General features: G+C 48.7%; 1 protein-coding gene and 1 long non-coding RNA gene across 2 annotated transcripts in view; one reads left to right on the forward strand and one right to left on the reverse strand.

Annotated features, from left to right (window-relative positions):
- Positions 1–192, reverse strand: part of LOC310712917 (synaptosomal-associated protein 25-like) — a 29,297-nt gene extending 29,105 nt beyond the window's left edge. Inside the window, exon 1 of the mRNA XM_083516371.1 lies at positions 84–192. The gene's annotated coding sequence lies outside the window, so the exon portion shown is untranslated. The remainder of the gene's footprint in view (positions 1–83) is intronic.
- LOC310712949 overlaps positions 1–11,494 on the forward strand; it is a 2,318,697-nt gene that overhangs the window by 2,054,762 nt on the left and 252,441 nt on the right. The window lies entirely within an intron of this gene.

Consider the following 11,494-nt stretch of genomic DNA (forward strand, 5'->3'; position numbering starts at 1 on the left):
CTTTTAATGAAGACTTTCTTGAGCTTCCCAGCGCCCCCCAGAGCGCAACAGCTCCCCCCTCCCGCCCCCAAATCTTTTTTTACCTGTTTCTCCTCCTGTCCCAGACTCCTGCCTCCCAGTCCTCCCTCATCAGCAACAAGCCCAGCGCGCAGGATGGAGCCCCGCCCTCTCCGCCTGGGGCTGCGGACCCCCCCCCCCACTGCCCCGCCTCTGGAGCCACCCCATTGGGCGGGGAGCCTTGAAAGGCAGCCGGGGGAGGCCTCTGGTTGGCTGCCGGGCTGGGGAAAGGGACAGGGCGGGGCCGGGAAAGCCTTGGGCTGGTACCCGCCCGCCTCTCCTTCCCCCCAGGGGATGCTGTTGCCAGGGGCAACCTGACGTGAGCCAGGGGAGGATGGAGAGAGCAACTTGGCACAACTCTGCGTCTGCCAGAATGAACTTCCATTCCCAGGGGAGTTTGGCTCCAGGCTGGGCATCTAGGCAACCCTGAGCGGAGTGCAGTGTTAGTCAACGCAGGGCAAGGCTGGCACCGCCGCGTGGTGGGCAGTGGGAGCATCTTGGCAGCCGGGCCGCCTCAGTCAAGGCTGGGTGACATCCTGGGCATCTTTGATAACCTGGCATGGTAACCCAGGCAACTTGGACCTCTCTTTGTAACCTGGGCAACTGGAGCGTCTTGGTAACCCGGCAACTTGGATGTCTTAGTAACCTGGGCAACTGGGGGCAAAAGGAAGATTGAAAATCTTAGGGCTTTGGGTCATGCCTTGGGAAGAAGGGGGGGGCAATCAAAGGCCTCGCTGTGTACCCAAATGCTCATCCAAGGGAGATCTCAGAAACAGACTTGGAAGCTCTTAAGCAGGGGTAGGCAACCTAAGGCCCGGGGGCCGGATGCAGCCCAATCGCCTTCTCAATCCGGCCCCCGGGAATCAGCGTGTTTTTACATGTGTAGAATGTGTCCTTTTACTTAAAACGCATCTCTGGGTTATTTGTGGGGCATAGGAATTTGTTCATTATTTTTTTTCCAAAATATAGTCCGGCCCACCAAATGGTCTTAGGGGTGGTGGACCGGCCCACGGCTGAAAAAGGTTGCTGACCCCTGCTCTTAAGAGTTGTGGGCGCTGGGAGAGATCGAAAGGCCGTTCATGTTAACCTTTTTGTCTGTCAGGCTACTCGTATACCTGCCTTCCCTTCCCGCTTCCGAAATTGTTTCCTTTTGCACAACCCAGACCACACTGTGTCTGCAAGGCAGAGGAAAGCCACGCGTGGCAAAAAGGTAACGTCAGATATATAGCCAACTCGAGGAAGTAAGACCAGCCAGATTTGGCAAGATATACCCTCTAGGGATCCCTCCCCTCTCTCCATGGGTCAATTTTTGATCTTAGGTCTGGCTTGGACTGAAAGGAAAACTCTCATTGTCAAAACCTTGCTATAAAAATATTATTTAATGATTCATTGGCCCATGTAAAGGCTCTTTCATTGTCTCTCTGTTTCTCCTTCCCCCCACCAAATACAGTGGTACCTCGGGTTAAGTACTTAATTTGTTCCGGAGGTCAATTCCTAACCTGAAACTGTTCTTAACCTGAAGCACCAGCCTCCCGCTGCCGCTGCGCCGCCACTGCACAAATTTCTGTTCTCATCCTGAAGCAAAGTTCTTAACCAGAGGTACTATTTCTGGGTTAACAGAGTATGTAACCTGAAGCGTATGTAACCCGAGGTACTACTGTCTATCTATCTTTTGCAGAAGGAGCCTGGACAATTTCACCGTCTAGGGTCACACTAGGCGACAATGTTGAGAGATTTAGGCTTGTATCTCCCATCTTTATATATTTCTGTTTACAACAGTTGTGGGGGTTCTGAGTCTCTTCCACACAGCTTGTTTATTGCGCATGCATCATGATTTGTTTGTAGGGAAGTCAGAGCATGTTTTTCCAAGTATACCTGAAGGAGTGTCTCCACCCCCATCATTAAGCCCGGACGCTGAGGTCCAGCTCCGAGGGCCTTCTGGCGGTTCCCTCCCTGCGAGAAGCCAAGTTACAGGGAACCAGGCAGAGGGCCTTCTCAGTGGTGGCGCCCGCCCTGTGGAACGCACTCCCACCAGATGCCAAAGAGATAAACAACAACCAGACTTCCAGAAGACATCTGAAGGCAGCCCTGTTTAGGGAAGCTTTTAATGACTTCACCCGCCAAGGCACACCCCTTCCATTGTCTCCCAGGACAGATGGAAGCCAGCCAGCACAGGTTATGGCTATTGCCTGTTGCTTAGACACCATGATAAATATTGCTGTGGAGGAGTTGATGGTCGTGGTGCCCATTTCCACTGGTGACTCGGGGAAATATAGCTGTGAGGTCCTGGAAGCCATATCTAGGTTGCTAGGAAGGATGCACTTAAATTTTTAAGTGTTATACATTTTTCAGGGTACTTCCCTGTCCCGCTCCTTATCACAAAAGCCTGGTTTGGGGGGCAGGAGTGTAGTGCGTTTGTGACACAGGAGTGCCAAATGAATTTCAACTGCATTGCCTTAATTTGCAGGTATACAATCCCATACAGAAATAGTGATGGTCTGGGAGCGTTCGTGGAATTTAACTGACGCCGCTGTACAAATAACTCCTTCCCTCATACTGTTTCCCAGATATATCCCTCCATCCTTCAAGCGCTGTTCGCCTCATTAGGAAAAAGCAAAAATATTGGTGCGTCTCCATACGGGAAACACCACCGTATAGCCGACCTGAGCTCTGTTTGACAAATTCAACCTGAGATCTGTTTGACAAACAACCCGCTTAGATCAAATTCCGGAGGTGTCGCTGTGTTGACAGTTGCTGCCGCCGCAGATGAAAAAAGCACACCTTGTGACAGCTTAAAGACTCACCAATTTCTGGAAGCAGAGGCCACAGACTGATTTGTCAGGCGCATGACAAAGGATTTGTCTTGCCTAGATGAGGACAACAAATTGTGCACCTGTCGGGAGTCACATCTAATCCGCTGCAGCTTCCGCCACAACAAATCAGTCAAATCACTGAAACGCAGGTGTCCAACCTGGTGCCCTCCACATGTTTTGGGGCTCCATCCGATGCCTCTCTTGTCCTTTTTCTGGCACCTGCTGAAGACACTCCTCTTTCAACAAGCCTTCTAAAAGTTGACATCTGTCTAGGATTCAAGTTGAATCCTTTTTTTAAGCTATTACCTGTTTTTAACATACATTTTCTACCATTTGTTTTTATTTATTTTTCAGACAGAAGGAGAATCACAGCATCATAGAATTGTGGAGACAGAAGGGATTCCTGGAGTCATCTAGTCCAGGGGTTTGGCCAACTTCCAAGAGACTGCGATCTACTCACAGAGTAAAAAACTGGCAGTGATCTACCCCCTTTTTGGGGGTTCAGGTCATATTAGGGGTGCAGGGCAAAGATGTTGAGTTTATTTTAGGGGAGCCAAAGTTTTTTACCTTCTTTGGGGGGAGCCACCACAGTGATCTACCACAGACCTTCAGTGATCTACCGGTAGATCATGATCTTCCTGTTGGACATGCCTGATATGCAGGTATCTCCATGCATGACAGGTGGCCATCCATCTGTTTTAAAACATTCAATGGCAGACCGTCCACCACCTTCTGAGGGAATCCATTCACCTCCGTCTTCAGAAATACTGCTTCCATGCAAACAAACAGCCCCATCTCCCCTCTTGGTGAGGTACCGGGTTAATTTTAATTAAAAATAAGAAACGGAAGGAACTTTCTTTCACCTTTGGTGGACGTGCCCAAAGATTAAGGACTTCTGGGAAATGATATATAATGAAATGAAAAAAGTACTTAAATGTACCTTTCCTAAGAAACCAGAGGCCTTTCTCTTAGGCATTGTCGGCCAATTGGTGCCAAAGAAAGACAGAACTTTTTTTATGTATGCCACAACAGCAGCAAGAGTACTCATCGCAAAGCATTGGAAGACTCAAGATCTACCCACTCTGGAAGAATGGCAGATGAAGGTGATAGACTATATGGGACTGGCTGAAATGACTGGCAGAATCCGGGACCAGAGGAAAGAGACGGCGGAAGAAGATTGGAAGAAATTTAAAATTTACCTTAAGAGATATTGTAAAATTAATGAGTGTTAAAATGTTATGATTTTAGAAAGTAAGTGGATTACAGCTGTAAAGACTAAGTTAAAAGAAAAGAAAAGAATATAACTAGATAAAATTAAGGGTGAGGATTTGCTGAATTAAATTTGAAATTGGAATGCAGAAAGGGGAGGTATGAGGAGGTCGGTGAAGTAAGGTTTAAGAAAATAAGGCTTTGAAATTATACTTGTTTGTTTTTGTGTTTGTCTGTTTGTAGTATGTTTATATAATTTGTGAAAATTCAATAAATATTATTATATAAAAAAAATTAATTAAAAATAAAATAACATTGTTTCTCTCATCAAACAAAGGTTTTGTTCCAAAGGTCTCTGTGCCTTGCCGGTGGTCTGTAGCCGCGTTGGCCTGATGTTGCCTAGGCAATAAAATTATACCAAGTCAAATAAAAAGTGCTGAGTTCCTTGCCTATCCTTTTCTTGCCATTATGAGTTATTAGTTCATCCGTCAAGGTCAAGTGCCAAAGCTTGCGAAAGCAAGGCCCCAAAGAGGACCAAATTCAGCCTCCTCCAAAAAGCCAAAGTCCAATCACAGAAGGGCAACCCCATTCAAAGATTGAACTGGACGAGATGTTCTTCAGTAGGTCTTGAGTTGGAAACACAAAGCTGTATGCGTAGATCAATCACAGGAAGGCAAATCAAAGCCGCCACCCTGGTGAGAATAACGCAAGACCTACTGAAGAACATCTCATCCAGTTCAATCGTTGAAAAACAGCTTTGAAAAACTTTTTCATATTCTCCAGTGTGCTACCCTTGCCGTTGTGGCGACACGGGGTTGCCGTTCTGTGATAGGAGTTACGCTACGTGTTGAACGGCCCATTTATCCAGTCTGTATAACGTTTATTGCACATGTAACTTGTTAAGATACAGTTGTACATTTATCTAGTCCATGTTTACAGTACAGTCATACCTCAGGTTAAGTAGAATCATAGAATCATAGAATCATAGAGTTGGAAGAGACCACAAGGGCCATCGAGTCCAACCCCCTGCCAAGCAGGAAACACCATCAGAGTACTTGATTCATTCCGGAGGTCTGTTCTTAACCTGAAGCACAACTTTAGCTAATGGGGCCTCCTGCTGCCGCCGCACCACCGAAGCACGATTTCTGTTCTCATCCTGAAGCAACGTTATTAACCCGAGATACTATTTCTGGGTTAGCGGAGTCTGTAACCTGAAGCGTATGTAACCCGAGGTACCACTGTATCTCCAGGCTTTGTCTTGCACATGGCACCTTAGTATGTTTGTTGCTTGAATGGTTACAGGTCTATCTCTCTTCTAGTTATTATTCTAGTAAATTTGGTTTTATACTTATGAGCCAGTTTGTGGTGGTGTTGTTTTGTTGCATTATTATTACTGTCACCACATTGGATACTTGGTGTATATACTAAGCATTGCCTTAGGAGATAACAGAAATGTGTATTAAGGGGCGCAATCTGTTGGGCGCAGACTTTGGAGTCTATTCCTCTGTGCCTATTTTGCTGGCTTGCAAAATAAAGCCCTTTGTTTTCCTCATTTGCTGTGTGAGTTTTTTATCAGCCCCGAACGTTGATTTTTGCAATAAAGTTTTGTAATAAAGCCTGCTTCATGGAACACTTTTAACCGGATGGAGGGCCCCTGAGGGTTAAACCACCTGAGGTTGGGTGTTGGGTTTGAATAACAGCAAATTACAAGATTGTTTAGTTGAGATTCCTGCATTGCAGCGGGTTGGACTAGATGACCCTCGGGTCCCTTTCCAGCTCTACGGTTCTGTAACCCTACGAAGCCGTATTACTACAATTCCTCCAGCAAAGCTTTGTAGTTGGCATTGTTAATTTTATTTAATGTTACCAGGTGCATTTACCAAGGCTGTGCGACTTTTCGGTTGTTCTCCCAGATCCGTGCGCATGTGGACTTCAAGGGAGCCTTGACCCAGATTGTCTTCCATTCAGTCCCTCCCAAAGACTCACCTAGATCCTTTTTCCTAACGAGTTTTTAGCCTTTCAAGATGAGCTAACGAGATACAATGGTTAAGGCTTTTCAGAGCTAGAAAGTGAAGCCTTTGCCCAGCGGGCTGGAGGTTTGCTCCACAGGAGTCAATGGACAGGTCTGCTTGCAACTTGGTGGCTTATAAAATGTACGATTCGGTGCATCGCAAGCCAATTATAATTTAGGTTTCCAAGTTCCCGCCGTATCTCTGGGGCTGCCAGCTGCTATTAAAATCTCAAAACTTGCATTAACCGACTTGTTCCCATTTTCCCCAAAGTCTGAATAGCACCAGCTTTGCAAAAGGAGGGTGAAATATTGAGGGTGCCGTGGATGACACTGCAAAGAATGAGTTTATTTGCCTATATAGGGGTTATGGTATATATGTTATGATCAGTGCCAGATTTACATTTAAGTTAAACAAGCTCTAGCATAGGGCCCCCCCAAAAAAAAAAAAATTAAAGGGGGAAAAACTGGATGCATATTTCCAAAATATAAGATAAAAGATGAATAAAATAAAACCTACATACAGCAACAGTGTTTTGTGTTGTGTAGGCTCCTATTTTGTGATGTGCAAATGGCTTTAGATACCTATGAGGTCCATAAATTACCATCTAGCATATATTCAACACAAAAAACAGCAACCATTTGTTGTTGAGAAAGGACAGCTGGACATAGAAAGGGCCCCATTACCTTCAGGAGCTGAGGGCCGCATCAAACCTAAAACCGGCCCTGGCCCTGAGGCTAAGCAATGAGGAACACTGAAAAATTATGCTGCTTCGGCTTGAAGAAAAAGGTCTGCAAGTTCTGTTACATATAATGGAACTTAGAGGAAAATGCAACTTAAGAAGATATTGGAGCGCTCTGGGTCATTTTGCCCGGCTGCTGTGTGCACAGAAAATAGTAGAACCAGTTGAAAGACAGCACATGGAGATCTGCATTGATCGTTACCATGCCTCTTTAATTATTATCGCTGTATAATTATTAAATGGTTGTATAATCTTAGAAGGGGGCCTGGCAGTGAGGGGGTGGGGTTGCAACTACCACAAAGAGACCCTAAACTTCTGAATTTGACCCGACACCACCGTATGTCCAGAACCCTCAGAGACCAGGGTTCGAATCGCCACCCGGTCATGAAGTTCGCAGGGTGACATTCTGCGCCAATCTCTGCCTCTCACCCTGGCCTAGGGTTGTTGTGTGGATTAAATGAGGAGGGGGCAGAACCACGTATATGCTGCCACGAGCCCCTTGGAGGAAAAGGTGGGATAGAAATGCTATCCTGAAATCAATGTTACAGGTAGGTAGCCGTGTTGGTCTGCCATAGTCAAAATAAAAAAATTCCTTCCAGTAGCACCTTAAAGACCAACTAAGTTAGTTCTTGGTATGAGCTTTCGTGTGCATGCACACTTCTTCAGAATTTTTTTATTCTGAAATTAATGTGAAACACACCTTGGCAGCCAGATTATTATTATTATTATTATTATTATTATTATTATTATTATTATTATTATTATTATTATTAATACCTCACCCATCTGGCTGGGTTTCCCCAGCCACTCTGGGCAGCTTCCAACAAAATATTAAAATACAGTAATGCATCAAACATTAAAAGCTTCCCTAAACAGGGCTGCCTTCAGATGTCTTCTAAAAGTCAGATAGTTGTTTATTTCCTTGACATCTGCTAGGAGGGCATTCCACAAGGCAGGCGCCACCACTGAGAAGGCCCTCTGCCTGGTTCCCTGTAACTTGGCTTCTTGCTGTGAGGGAACCGCCGGAAGGCCCTCGGAGCTGGACCTCAGTGTCCGGGCAGAACGATGGGGGTGGAGGCGCTCAGTCAGGTATACTGGGCCTTTGAGGCCGTTTAGGGCTTTCAAGTTCAGCACCAGCACTTTGAATTGTGCTCGGAAACGTACTGGGAGCCAGTGTAGGTCTTTCAAGACCGGTGTTATATGGTCTCAGCGGCCACTCCCGGTCACCAGTCTAACTGCCGCATTCTGGATTAATTGCAGTTTCCGGGTCACCTTCAAAGGTCGCCCCACGTAGAGCGCATGGCAGTAGTCCAAGCAGGAGATAACTAGAGCAGTGTTTCCCAACCTTTTTTGGGCAAAGGCACACTTGTTTGATGAAAAAAATCTTGAGGCACACCAGTGTCATGCCGGGAGGGACGCACGAAAGTGAAAGTTTCAATTTTTTCCCCTCCCCCTTGCCAGGGAACCTCCAAGCTTTGGGGGTGGGGGGGGAGGAGGCAGCAAAGCGAGGGACTGAGGGACGGCGGCAGCTGAGGCGGCGGCGGCTGTTGTGGTGGTGGCGGCGATAGCGGGCGGAGGAGGGGGCGGCGGCGGGGCCGAGGTGGCCGGCGGCGGCGGGGGAGGCGGTGGCGGGTGGAGCAGGAGGGCGGCCGAGGCCGGTGAGGGAGTAGGGTTGCCCGGGGCTTGAGGAGCCGTCGCCGGGAGTTGCTGCTGCTGTTGTTGCTGCTGCTGCCCGGACATGCCGGCCTCCTCCTCGTCCGCTGTCTCGCGCTCCTCCCTTTTGCGCGCGCTGCCCCGCCGCCGCCCCATTGGCCGGGTCCTGTCAGCTGATCCTGTGTTATTTCCTGTGTGAGGGGAGAATGGAGAGAGAAACCTCGGCACCACCACCGCGGAGTCGCCCCCGGCTCGACGCGGATCCTCGCCTCTCACCGCCCGCCTCGCCCGCCTCCCTCCCACGGCACACCAGCCAACGTCTCGCGGCACACTAGTGTGCCGCGGAACACCGGTTGGGAAACACTGAACTAGAGCATGCACCACTCTGGCCAGACAGTGTGAGGGCAAGCGAGGGTCTCATCCTGCGTACCAGATGGAGCTGGTAAACAGCTGCCCAGGACACAGAATTGACCTGCGCCTCCATGGACAGCTGTGAGTCCAGAATGACTCCCAGGCTGCGCACCTGGTCCTTCAGGGGCACAGTTGTCCCATTCAGGACCAGGGAGTCCTCCACACCTGCCCTCCCCCTGTCCCCCAAAAACAGCACTTCTGTCTTGTCAGGATTCAACCTCAATCTGTTAAGAGTGTTATCTGTTAATGTGATCATTTTTGGCATCTCACGATGGGCGTTTGGACGCTGCTTCTGTGCTTGGGGTGGGGGATATGGCCAGGTGTGAACACGTAACACTCAGGCTTTTAGCTGCAGGTGCGATCCACTCTCCTCTGGAGAAAACTCTGCGCCAGGGGATGCTGGCAGCGGAGGCAGAAGGCCCAGGCGGAGAAGGGATGGTCCTTGTTATGCAACTTATATCGCTGCTGTTGGAAAACAGAGTGGGTGTCAGGGAGAGACACAGGCAGCTGGCACATTTGGAGACAGAGCCCGACACAGGGTGGCAGCGAAACTGAAAGGCTCCTCTCTCTCTCTGATCCGAAGGAGAGACAACCCTCCCTGCTTTCCGTCTTGGACGTTTTAAAAACACAGCCACCCCAAAAAGCAGGCATTCTCTACAGATCCATCCCGCAAAGTCAGTCTCAGGGTGAAGCTGCTGACGGTCCCTTGCTATTTTTTGAGAGATGTAGCAGCAGATTGTGAAGCTGAGGCTCCAAGACTTTGGCCACCTCCTGAGAAGAGAAGACTCCCTGGAAAAGACCCTGATGTTGGGAAAGATGGAGGGCACAAGGAGAAGGGGACGACAGAGGACGAGATGGTGGGTCAGTGTTCTCGAAGCGACCAGCATGAGTTTGACCAAACTGCGGGAGGCAGTGGAAGACAGGAGTGCCTGGCATGCTCTGGTCCAGGGGGATCACGAAGAGTCGGACACGACTAAATGACTAAACAACCACAACAAAGTGGCACACTGGGAAATCCAGGCTGCGCAGCTAAGAGTTGATGGGGAGATTCTTGCACAACGAACCCCTCCCCCCCCAAAAAAAATAAGATCGGACCTTTTGCAATAAGAAAAAGAATTGGAAAATGCAGCCATGCCCACAAGCAGACCTAGAGGCAGCGTGGGGGGGGGGTTGTGATAATCAAAACCAGCCTTTCTCAACCTGTGGGTCCCCAGATGTTGTTGGACTACAACTCCCATCATCCCTGAGCTCTGGCCTTGCTAGCTAGGGGTGATGGGAGTTGTAGTTCAACATCTGGGGACCCACAGGTGGAGAAAGGCTGAATTCTAAACCCTTGCCGGGTTTTGCAGCAGTTTTACCTGGGGATTGTGTGGGTGGGTGTTCACCTTGCTTCAAGGGTCCATGTCCCCACACCGATTTAACTGTGATTTCTGCATCGCATGGGGTGGGACTAGATTGCGCTTTGTGACTCCCTTTCCAACTCTACAATTCTGCGATTCTCTCCGTTCCTTGGGCTCTGCCATTTTGTCACGCGCCTTGCGAATATCCCTGGGGAGGGTGGACGGACCCTGCCATAACTCCAGCCCCCACCTCCTCCGTCGGGCGATATGATTCTTCATCAGCAACCTCCGAAGAAGCCATATAATTATCACGCTTGAAAAGTGCAGCTGTTTGCTCTTTGGGAGCTGAGAAACAGCCGCCTGCCCACCCCCTCGCCCTCCCCCCGAAGGACTTTCCCGGGCTCCCACCTTCTGCTGCTCGACTCTGCCTGCAAAATTAATGCACATTAAAAATAGACGCTTTGTGTGTGTTTTTTTAACAAAGCGATGGGGGAAGAGGTGTAGCTGCGGCAGGAACATTCATTCCAATCTGGCAGCGACAACAAAGAGTCTCTTTGCTTTGGGGGCTTAAGGGTTGCCAATGTTTGCCAAGGGGGCTGCCTCTTTGTTTTTTTGACTGCATCTTATTTGGAGCGTGTGTGTGTTTCACGTGCTGTTTGGGCAATTTTGAGCCTCACCAGTTTTGCTTCTGAGTATTAAACGGGTGTTACGTGGTACCCACATGAATCTTTTTTAGATTTCCAAATGTCTCTCTGGATGGCCAACTGTTAGGGATTATTCGCATACCCGCATCGCAGCGGCCGGGTTACCCATAGGGTGCCTTCCACATTTACCGTTCTGCGCTCCTATGACCTTTAAGGCTACATTTGGCACAGCGGCTTATTGCATTTCCCTACTGATTTCTGCATTTTATTTGAGCTTTCACGCAACGGGAAAGCCACTTCTGAGAATCCGCTGGAAACTGAGCCCTAATGTACGTCTTAATTGCTTCCAGAAATAATCCAGCGCCCATGGTTGTGCCACGTCACACCCACTGATGTGAATGAACTTTAGCATGGCATGCTGGTCTATCAAGTCAAAATGGCAGAGTTCCCACATCAGACCAGGTTGTTGTTGTTGTTGTTTAGTCGTGCCTGACTCTTCGTGACCCCCTGGACCAGAGCACGCCAGGCCCTCCTGTCTTCCACTGCCTCCCGCAGTTTGGTCAGACTCATGTCCATAGCTTGGAGAACACTGTCCCACCATCTCGTCCTCTGTCGT

Source organism: Podarcis liolepis (genome assembly GCF_965112155.1).
Source record: "Podarcis liolepis genome assembly, chromosome: 7".
Classification (NCBI taxonomy): domain Eukaryota; kingdom Metazoa; phylum Chordata; class Lepidosauria; order Squamata; family Lacertidae; genus Podarcis; species Podarcis liolepis.